The sequence below is a fragment of the Eptatretus burgeri genome, chromosome 1 (genome assembly GCF_056783735.1).
Source record: "Eptatretus burgeri isolate ZD-2024b chromosome 1, Ebu_testis_v1, whole genome shotgun sequence".
NCBI lineage: Eukaryota > Metazoa > Chordata > Myxini > Myxiniformes > Myxinidae > Eptatretus > Eptatretus burgeri.
In genome coordinates this window covers 86,352,072-86,364,088 of record NC_140961.1, presented here as the reverse complement: position 1 = coordinate 86,364,088, position 12,017 = coordinate 86,352,072, and the positions used below count along the sequence as shown (strand labels likewise).

General features: G+C 47.7%; 1 pseudogene; it reads right to left on the bottom strand.

Annotated features, from left to right (window-relative positions):
- Nucleotides 1–206: 206 nt before the first annotated feature.
- LOC147034898 (uncharacterized) lies at nt 207–2,073 on the bottom strand (annotated as a pseudogene).
- Between the last annotated feature and the right edge of the window lie 9,944 nt (nt 2,074–12,017).

Below are 12,017 nucleotides of genomic sequence, written 5' to 3'. Positions count from 1 at the left end.
CTTAGGGAATTTTAGCAAATTGCATTGACCATCTGTGAAAAAATTGCTTACCAAAAAATTTCTTCACTAACGTATTCATCTAGGTGTCTACTAACACCTATCAATTAGTGCAAACCCAAATCCTTGTGGAAAATTCTGGGGAGGCAATCAAAGTTTGGGTGCTCGCGAGGGCCTGCGCGAAAAAATCGGAAAATTAACTTTTGCCAATATTGACTTGTGGGATGTCTAACTAGGGGTTTTTTGGGGGTGCTGAATTGATTCCAACCAATAGATTTGAGAAAAAAACACTCCTTGATCATATAAAATGTATTTTATTGACATTTTTAACAGAACTGTGCTCAATGGAAATGTTGCTTCATCAGCTTTTACAACCTTATTCATCAAACTCCCCAGTATCTTCCTCACTCCTCTTGTCATCCAGCTGGTTTATGTTCAGGCAAGAGTTACCATGACAGATGCCACAAGCAGAAATACACTTGACTCCTTGCTTTTTACAGCAGCACCTGAGTGAGCTGCAGTCCCCCGCACAGTTGCAGCTGGCAAACGTCAGGAGGTAGACTGGTGCAATGGGGTCTGTAGAAGGGACTGGTGCATATCCTTGTTCATTGAGTTGCCATCCATAGTCCCAGTCATCTAACGATGGACTTTGCAGCATCAGCCAGTCTCTAGTCTGGAGGTAAGCGCGGAGAGAGTGCTGTGCTGCAGCTCCTGTTGTCGGGGGGAGTTTCTCAGGTTTTATGCTCCCAGTAGCAGCTCGCTTGCTGAAGATATCGAATCTCAAGTCTTCCAAGTGTTTGGAGGATTTCCCATGGAACATGAGCATGAAAAGAGCACAGCCTGCTTAAATGATATCACCTTTCTCAGCTCGGATGTCCATAAACACGTCCATTGCCCTCTCTGCTTCATCAGTCTTGCAGAGCTTGCTTAGCAAAGTTGGTTTGTGAAACCCAAAAATTGCAGACACTGTATCGCAGCCAGAGAAGCTGTACAAGAATATGAGATACCTCCGGTATATCTCTGGGAAGGCCTCCCAGATCTTTCCGACATCGTAAGATGTTTCTTTGGCTACCGTGAGGAAGATCAGATGGTCTGCAACATGATGAATCAGCATAACCAGGACGTCTGTGTCCTCAGCCCTCACCTCGACAGGGGACTATCTTGCCTCATCTAGAGCTGCGCGGATGATGGAGGTGTCGGCATCATCAGAGCATTGCTGTACACTGATTCTATTCCTACTAAATGTCTCAGCAAGGAGCAGAACGAGCTGGGCTTTGTTGTTCTTGTTATCGAGGAACTTTTCTCTTGCAATGATGATTTTGAGATCCAGACGAATCTGAATGTCACAGCATGCATTCTTTGTTCGTCTCAAGTGGTCATGGTCCTTGGTGGAGCTGCCATATCTGTCAAAGACCACCGTTATCTGGAAGCAATGGCTCCCCGTGGACTTCACAAACCAGAGGTAGCTATCGGCAACATCCTTCCAAGTAAGGTTAGCCTCCCATTTGACATTGTGCAGGAGCCACCCACCATTAACCACAAGGCTTGTGCAGGGGGTTGTTCGACAGGTGCCACACATGACTTCAGGGACCTTGCTAGGGCAGCTTTGTCTGGCTTTCGCAACTTTTGATTTTTGTCAAACAGAGACATCAGTTTTGGCATCAACTCAAAGCGCAGAGCTTTTTTGGTCTTGATTTCATGCTCACTGATGACAATGAGGCGGTTGAATAGCTTCATTGAGTCAATGACCAGCTTATCGCCATTGACTTTGGGTCCAGATCTGAGGGTTGCAAGTGATTTGACCTTGTGTTTGGTTACCATTGCATCCACAACAGTTTTCCCATCCATCTTAGCCTGTATGGCTCTGTCAACTTCTTCTGCTTGATCAGTGTTGACTTGGTCTTCGGGAGTGCTGCTGAACCCAGTTGAGAAGGACACCAGAGTCTTCTCGTCCCGTGTGGCATTGAAAGGGTTGACTTCCTCCAACCATCCAACTATGGTGTTGACAGCATCGTTATCTCTCTTCATTTGGGCTCTTTTAACGTCGGTGTGGATAGGTACCCCACATTTGACCATGCTTCTTTCTAGCTCTTGGTGAATGAACTAGAAATGGTTCAGAGTCTGAACCGAAGACTTATGAGAAGACTCATTCCGAAAGCGGCCTCTGTTTGGACCACCAGAGGATTTTGCCTCACGCATGAGTGTGGTTTCTATCGTGATGTCGGTCCATTTGCCGGACCATTCATGGTCTGAGAACCTGAATTCTACTGAGCATGAGCACAAGTATAACCAACAATATAGCAGTGGTTTGAAAAATGTTGTATGCTGGTTTCAGCACAATTTGAACAATCTGAATCAATTGAGCAAAATTACAGCAAAACACAGTCTGAGATATCTAAAAAATGTATCATATCAATATTTTATGGCCAGGGATTCATTTTTCCTCAAATCTAATGGTTGGAATCAATTCAACACCCCAAAAAACCCCTAGTTAGAAATCCCACAAGTCAATATTGGCAAAAGTCAATTTTTCCGAATTTTTCGCGCAGGCCCTCTGAGCACCCGAACTTTGATTGGCTCCCCAGAATTTTCCACAAGGATTTGGGTTTGCACTAATTGATAGGTGTTAGTAGACACCTAGATGAATACGTTAGTGAAAAAAAATTTTGGTGAGCAATTTTTTCACAGATGGTCAATACAATTTGCTAAAATTCCCTAACTATTTGGGAACAATTGTGTGGTTTCCCCTCTATCTGCCCAGCCGTTCGGGAGAAGAATATTTTCATAGGTTTTATGCTAAATCCAATATGGCTGCCAAACCATGTGAGCTATGACATCATAGATGTGAACAGTTTGTTCCTCATGGATAGGCGGTCACACAAGTAAAGTTTCACCTCAATCTGTTCAGCCATTTCAGAGAAGATTTTTGAAGTAAAAAAAACCCCCAAAAACCCAATAAGGCTGTTGAACCACGTGACCGATGACGTCATCAAATCATTTTTTTCTGTGAACTAATTTAAACCTCGATGACTCTCAAAAATTTTCATACTGATTGGATGTAGCATTCTATGTAGGCAAGTATGACGTCATAACGTCGGCACTCATGACATCATGAGAAAAATCACATTCCCCAGGAGTACTTGCTATGTGCCAAGTTTACATTTTTTCCATGGTGCGGTTTCAGAGATACAGGTGTCCAGAGTTTTTCCTTTTTTCCAACACAGCTGTGACAGCACGTGACCTATGACGTCATAATTATCATTTTAAACATTCCACATGAGAAGTCACTCCTATGGTGAAAAGTTCGTCTCGATCTGACAAGCGGTTGCAGAAAAAAAAACATTCATTCTGTGCAGACAAACAAACAAACAGACAGACACAGACACAGACAAACGGACCCAAATACAATACCCTCTCCTCTGGTGAGGGAAATAAATGTACCTGGATTCTCGAAACACCCTTGTGCAAATTCTTGCTTCTGAATGTCCACTGGATTCTTGTGCATCATCGAAGCCATAGGCCTTTCTTATATAGGCTTCCTATAGGCCTCAAACTATCTCATTCATTTATAGGAGGCAATAGTAACAATTGCATGAAAATGTCTATGTTAGAGGTAGTTGTTGATTTGTTGTGTGGGTTGGTGTCATTGTATATTTTATTTGTTTTGGGAATGAGACAGAAAAATGTCAAAGGATATCGTGATGGCAATCCGTAAAAGGATTGTGGTGTTGTATTGTGGTGCAATCCCTTCCTTTTCATTCTTTCCTACCTCGTTTAGTTGTTCTTTTGGTCCATCCATGTTTTTTTCATTTAAAAAAAAAGAAAAAAAATTCTGACTTGTTTCAATCTATCTTTCCTGATGGGAATGCCAATGACATCATCATCATCCAGTAAATTATTTTGAGGGGCTTTTGTTTACATGGGATCCCCCTGACCTCCACAACAATGTTTCTCACAGAAGTCCCTTCCCGAATACCTTTAATGTCCCGTACAATATTCCTGTCCTTACTGCCTCCACTCAGCCATTCTGTTACCCTGTTGTCCTTCAATTTTGGAGTCATCTATGTATTTTGTGTGCCAAAATGGCAGAATTTGTCTTGACCCTCTCTCCTTTGTCTGCCCTATCCCTTCAATTCTATCCCCATACTCCTATATCCTCCCAATCTTCCTTCCCTTATCTCCCAAACTATTCTCACCTCCTTTCCTTCTCCGACCATCCCACATTCTCTTTTGCTCAATTTACTATTGACCTATACATACACAATATGCCTGGTGTTGGCTTAGCAGTTAAGGTGGCTGGCTTGTGACCTTAGGGTCCTGAGTTTGAGACCTGTTTTTTAATCGTTGAACAAACACCAGGTGGGGTTGACGTAGCTTGTCATCCTTCCGAGGTCGGTGAAATGAGTACCAGTGTACTGGGGTAATAACCATTCGGGGTAACCTGTGTTGGAGTGGCAACCCATCCAAGACTGTCATCCTTGCCAATAAAACTGCCTCGGAAGAACGATGCACCTTTACGGAACAAAAGGAATGGTATTATCATTATACGTACACAATCAGGTCAGGTCAGGTATGGGAGCATGTGCCAGAACAGCGCGTCGCTGCGTCCACTTTCCGCCGGTACTCCAGGGGCCTCCGTCTGGCCATCCCCCAGGCAGATGCCAGGCCCATCCCCATCTCCTTGAGATGATGGTCAACCTGTTGCAACCATGAGGCACGTGGTCGGCCCACTGGCCTCCTCCACTGAGCAGGATCAGAGTCAGGAAAACGAGCCACATGTCCATACAGCCGCAACTGACGCTCACGGACTATGCAGGTAACAAATCTCATCCGAGTCTCTCTCAACAACCGCTCGTTGGACACAAAATCCGACCAGCGATAGCCAAGGATTCTGCGAAGAGACCTGGTACCAAAGGAATTAAGTCTCCGTCTCAGATCCTTGGTCAGAGTCCAAGTCTCGCACCCATAGAGCAAGACTGGAAGTACCAAGGACCTGAAGACTCGGACTTTCGTCCTCCCGCACAGGTACCGGCAGCGCCACACCCCATGATCCAGTGAATCCATGACTCCCCAGGCCCGACCCAGACGTCTATTGACCTCTGACTCGCAGCCAGCAGAGACATGAATATCACTGCCAAGGTAAGTGAATCTCTCCACGACCTCAACATCCTCACCACAAACAGACACAGACAGGACAGCAGCATCCAAGATGTCACCGAAAGCCTGGATCTTAGTTTTGACCCAAGAAACCCGTAATCCCAACGGCTCCGACTCCTCATTCAGCACCTCGAGGGCCCCCAAGCGGATGTCTAAAGTCTCCGCAACGATGACTGCATCATCTGCAAAATCAAGGTCCGAGATCTTGACATTCCCAAATGATGCACCGCAACTTGATCTCTCCGACATCCTCCCTAAAATCCAGTCCATACAAGTGCTGAAAAGTGTGGGGGCAAGTACACATCCCTGACGAACTCCAGTAACAACTGGAAATAAGTCAGAGATGGTACCACCACACTTCACAGCACTCTCAGTACCAGAGTAGAGTTCAGACATCAGACCGATCAGTTTTGGTGGCACCCCACGAAGACCAAGATTCCTCCAGAGGACATCCCGATTCACTGAATCGAACGCTTTACAGAGATCAACATAGGCTGCAAGCAGCCCCTGCCGAAACTCTCGTCTGCGTTCGGTGAGGACACGAAGTGCAAGGATACGGTCAATCGTTGACCTCTTTGGTGTAAAGCCTGACTGCTCTGGACGCTGGTGCTCAAGCAGATGGTGGCGAACCCTATCAAGTATTATCCGAGCAAAGACCTTGCCCGCCACTGAGAGCAGCGTCACCCCTCGGTAGTTGTTGCAGTCTTGGCGATCACCCTTCCCTTTCCAGAGAGGGACAACAAGGCCCCTCTTCCAGTCAGTTGGGATGATGCCTGTGTTCCAGGCAGAGCACAAAACTGCATGCAACGACACGAGTGCAGCATTTCCACCAGCCTTGAGAAGTTCGGCATGGATGCCACAGATCCCTGGAGCTTTGCCCCGTTTCAACTGGTTCACCACAGCCCGTGTTTCCACAAGCGAAGGTGGACCACAGTTGATTCGAGGGTCAGCAACAGGGATTGTAACACCCTTGACGTCCAACTCGACAGTTGGTGGATCAGCCTGGTACAACCGCTCAAAGTAACCGGCCCAGCGGGCCTTCACTTCAGACTCCTCTGTCAAGAGTCTGCCACTCTCTGCTCGAACTGTAGTGCTCCGAGGGATGGGCTTGGATGAACGTAATGCGTGAATTCCCCTGTAAGCGGGACGAGAATCACCTGTCCACAGGTGATGCTCTACCCCCTCACAGATTCCTCGCACATAGGCCTCCTTGTCCACCCTCAGTGGACGTACAGTTTTACACCTCAGCTCCCTGAACAGCTCAGCTCTGCCATTCAGCCGGGCCCTGCGACTCTGGTCAATGGTATCCAGTGTCCCTTGAGAGACAAAATTCTTCTTTGCCCTGCAGTGAGCTCCAAGGCATCCACCGGCAATATCAAGGACGGTGGTCTTGAAGGCGCTCCACAACTCTTCAGGACCCCCCAAAGCACCCAGACCCCTCAAGTGTCCACTCAGCCTGTTCGCAAACTCCTCAGCTACTCTCTCATCCCTGAGCTTGGCAACATCCAGCCGAGGCTGGGATGGTACCATTCTCCAGGATTTAAGGTGCAGCTTTAAAGTTGCTACAACAAGCCTGTGGTCAGTATTGAGGAACTGAGCACTCCGGTAGACCCTGCAGTTCTGGATCATCCTCCAACGACCGTCAATGAGGACATGGTCAATCTCCTTTGCCACACCGCCAGCGTTGGAATACCAAGTTCAGCGATGAGCTTGTGGGCGCTGAGACCATGAACCAGCCATCCTAAGGCCATGACTTCTTGCAAAGTCAAGGAACTTAGTGCCATTCTGGTTAATAGTTCCTGACCCATGGGGACCAACACACACCTCATAACCATCCCTATCAGTTCCAGTCGATGCATTGAAATCCCCCAAGACTAGAAGTGTATCTCGTCTGGGGCACTGATCAACCACAGACTCGAGTGTGGCATAGAATGCATCCTTCACGGTGAGATCACTCGCCTCAGTCGGAGCATAAACAGAGACCAGGGAAATGACACCTAAGGAGTGACGAATCCTTAATCTCATAATACGCTCGTTGACCGGTGTTACCTCAATTATCATTGGGGTCAGCTTATTGGACACAGCTACAGCAACTCCTTGGGTATGGTAACCATCAGAGCGACCAGACCAATAGTAGGTGTAACCACCCACCATTATCTCGCCGCAATCCGGTCTCCGAACCTCAGAGAGAGCTGCAATCCCGATGTCCAAACGCTTGAGCTCAGATGATAACAGAGACAGGTGATCATCCTCTCTTAGGGATAGGACATTCCAGGCACCCACCCGAAAGGACCGCCTCAGGTTAACCCAAGGAGACCGCCGTCTGGTGGACGACACCTCAGCACCACTCCGACACACTCTCCCGCAATCTGACCCAGGGATGTTACCCCGTGGTTTCCCTCCTATCATCAAAGATTGGGGGTCCCGAAGGCTTTGCCACAATCCCGTCATCCGGTGAGCTGCCCTGCGAAGGGAAGCTGCACAGGAGGTACTCCCACGGAGTGGGTTTTCAGATTTTTTTGCGTTTTGCGGAATGAAGCGTTTTACGGTGGCCGGAGTGCAAATCCTGCCACCAACCTCCTAATAAGAAGTGACCCAACTGCAGGAGGACGTCCGCAGACACAGTTGGGCACTAGATATGGATGGCCGTTGGCTCACAAGGAGCTCCTCCGCCCTTTGACAGGTTTTGTTTTTAATCCTGCAGGGTGTCCATATCCAAACACCCTCCTCACCAGAAAACCCGGTGGGGGAGACGGTTTTGTCGCTGACAACCCGACCATGGAACAGGTTAGTACAGGTTTACATGGTACCTGTAGCAGGTCACAGATCGAACCTGACCTGACAGAAAAAGATCAACTTTTTGGGCAGTACACAATAAAGAGACCTCTATTCCTATCCACTTCCCTTCTGTTCCTTCACTCAATGTTGGCATTTTCAATTTCTTCCCTCCCTACCCCCTCTCTACTCTGTATAAGTGCAAGAAATAGATATGTCATAAAGTGATCACATTACCACATGTATTTACATAAGGAGGAGGTATTGATTGTCAGTCAGCTCAGGCCACATTAGATGTGGTAAGAGAGGATGATCACCTGTCTCTGTTATCATCTGAGCTCAATCGTTTGGACATCGGTATTGCAGCTCCCTCTGAGTTTAGGAGACCGGATTGCGGTGAGATCATGGTGGGTGGTTACACCTACTATGGTCTGGTCGCTCTGATGGTTAACATTCCCAAGGAGTTGCTGTAGCTGTGTCCAATATGCTGACTCCAATGATAATTGAGGTAACACCGGTCAACGAGCATATTATGAGACTAAGGATTCGTCACTCCTGAGGTGTCATTTCCCTGGTCTCTGTTTATGCTCTGATTGAGGGGAGTGATCTCACTGTGAAGGACGCATTCTACAACACACTCGAGTCTGTGGTTGATCAATGCTCCAGACGAGATGCACTTCTAGTCTTGGGGAATTTCAATGCATCGAAGAGAACTGATAGGGATGGTTATGAGACGTGTGTTGGTCCCCATGTGTCAGGAACTATGAACCAGAATAGCACTAAGTTCCTTGACTTTGCAAGAAGTCATGGACTTAGGGTGGCTGGTTCATGGTTTCAGCGCCCACAAGCTCATCGCTGGACTTGGTATTCCAAGGATGGTGGTGTGACAAAGGAGATTGACCATGTCCTCATCGATGATCGCTGGAGGATGATCCAGAACAGCAGCGTCTACTGGAGTGCTCAGTTCCTCAATACTGGCTTGTTGTAGCAACTCTGAAGTTGCACCTTAAATCCATGAGAATGGTATCATCCCAGCCTCGGCTGGATGTTGGCAAGCTCAAGGATGAGAGGGAAGCTGAGGAGTTTGCAAACAAGCTGAGTAGAGATTTGGGGGTCTGGGTGCTTTGGGAGGTCCTGAAGAGTTGTGGAGTGCCCTCAAGACCACCGTCCTTGATGTTGCCGGTGGATGTCTTGGAACTCACCGAAGGGCAAAGAAGAATTTTGTCTCTCAAGGGACACTGGATACCATTGACCAGAGTCAGAAGGCCAGGCTGAATGGGAGAGCTGAGCTGTTCTGGAAGCTGAGGCATACAACTGTATGTGCGCTAATGGTGGACAAGGAGGCCTATGTGCGAGGAATGTGTGAAGGGGTAGAGCATCACCTGTGGTCAAGTGATTCTCATCCTGCTACAGGGGAATTCGCTCATTGTGTTCATCCAAGCCCATTCCTCGGTGTACTGCAGTTAGAGCAGAGTGTAGTAAGCTCTTGACAGAGGAGTCTGAAGTGAAGGCCCGCTGGGCCGGTGACTTTGAGCGGTTGTACCAGGCTGATCCACCAGCTGTAGAGTTGGACGTCAGGGGTGTTACAATCCCTGTTGCTGACCCTCCAATCAACTGTGGTCCATCTTCCCTTGTGGAAACACAGGCTGCGGTGATACGGTTGAAATTGGGTAAAGCTTCAGGGATCTGTAGCATCCATATTGTACTTCTCAAGGCTGGTGAAAATGCTGCACTCGTGTTGTTGCATGCAGTTCTGTGCTCTGCCTGGAACACAGACATCATCCCAACTGACTGGAAGAGGGGCCTTGTTGTCCCTCTCTGGAAAGGGAGGGACAGTCCCAAAACTGCAACAACTACCGAGTGGTGATGCTGCACTCAGTGCCGGGCAAGGTCTTGGCTCGGATAATTCTTGATCGGGTTCGCCACCATCTGCTTGTACACCAGCGTCCAGAGCAGTCAGGCTTTACACCAAAGAGCTCAACGATTGACCGGATCCTTGCTCTTCGGGTCTTCACTGAACGCAGATGAGAGTTTCGGCAGGGGTTGCTTGCAACCGATATTGACCTCTGTAAAGTGTTTGATTCATTGAAATTGGATGCTCTCTGGAAGATTCTTGGTCTTCGTGGGGTGCCACCACAACGGATCGATCCGTTGTCTGAACTCTACTCTGGTACTGAGAGTGCTGTGAAGTGTGGTGGTACCATCTCTGACTTATTTCCAGTTGTTACTGGAGTTGGTCAGGGGTGTGTACTGGCCCTCACACTTTTCAACACTTGTATGGACTGGATTCTAGGGAGGATGTCGGAGAGATCAAGCTGCGGTGCATCGTTTGGGAATGTCAAGATCTCGGACCTTACTTTCGCAGATGATGCAGTCATCTTTGCGGAGACTTTAGATATCCTTTTAGGGGCCCTCGTGGTGCTGAATGAGGAGTCGGAGCCACTGGGATTATCGGTTTCCTGGGTCAAAACTAAGATGCAGGTTTTCAGTGATATCTTGTATGCTGCTTTCCTGTCTGTGCCTGTTTGTGGTGAGCATGTTAAGGTCGTGAAAAGTTTCACTTCCTTTGGCAGTGATATTCTTGTCTCTGCTGACTGTGAGCCAGAGGTCAATAGATGTCTGGGTCGGGCCTGGGGAGTCATGGATTCACTGGATAATGGAATGTGGCACTGCAAGCACCTGTGTGGGAGGACGAAAGTCTGAGTCTTCAGGTCCTTGTTGCTTCCAGTCTTGCTCTATGGATGCGAGACTTGGACTCTGACCAGGGATCTGAGAGGGAGACTTAATTCCTTTGGTACCAGGTCTCTTCAGAGAATCCTTGGCTATCGCTGGTCGGACTTTGTGTCCAACGAGCAGTTGCTGAGAGAGACTCAAATGAGATTTGTTACTTGCAAAGTCCCCGAGCGTCAGCTGCGGTTTTATTGACATGTGGCTCGTTTTCCTGATGCTGATCCTGCTCACCAGATTCTCTCAGCGAGGGAGTCTCCTGAGTGGAGGAGGCCAGTGAGCCGACCACATGTCTTACGGTTGCAGCATGTTGACCGGCATCTCAAGGAGATTGGGATGTGCCAGGCATCTGCCTGTGGGATGGCCAGACGGAGGCCCCTGGAATAGCGGCAGAAAGTGGACGCAGCACCGCGCTGCTCTGACCCATGCTCCCACACCTGACCTGACCTGACGTACTGCATGGTCGGTAACTCGTCCGTCCCATGTTGTATCAAAGTGGGGTGGTATTTCATTTGTATCAGACAGATGTCTTTGTACCTCGGTCATCACTGCCAGCAGTTATAGAGTGGCAGATCTAGTTTTTATTATTTTTGGGAACGATCACGGCAGCGATCATTACACACCACCCAAATAAAGGGGTGTGTTTACTGGTATGAAAAGTCTGGATACAACTGAAATTACACACAAAAACCTCCATTTATTTGACTGGTTTGATTGTGCATAACACAATTAAAAGTTTTCAAAAGGAAGGGTTGGAGCAAAAAAGCTTCATTTATTTCTCTGGTGTGAATATACTAATTAAAGGGTGTCAAAATGATGGGTGGTGTTTTGGTGTGTAAGTGTGTTGTGTATGATGTAGTATGTTGTGCGTGGGGGGATTTGTGGTGTGGTCTGCTCTGAGGTGTGTTTACATGCGTTGCAGGGATGATTTGTTGTGGGTTTGTAGCATAATAAAGCGGCGTATTGAGTTGGGTTGTGCGTTGGGCTGACAAAATGGCCGAGAGTTGTGCACACACCTCTCAGCTGTGTCGCCAGGGTTTGAACACCTTCCCAGCTATGAACTGTCACTCCGCTCACCCAGTGTTTCACAGGCAGGGGGATTCATCAGTGCGTTTCGTCCCTTGGGTGGATGTAAAATGGGTGTCCCATGATTTAAGATTTTTGAAAACAAAATGCACGATCGATCCCATGGATGATTTTTGGATGTAATTTCAGTTTTCGCCAGAGTGTTCAAAGCAGAATGGTGTGAAAGTCGAAAAAGGTCATCCATAACAAGCATTAGGCATGTTTTTTTCTCATGTATGTAATTTAGGTTGCAGTGATCAATTGTCAAGACACCGCCAAAATAAAGGGTTGTGCTG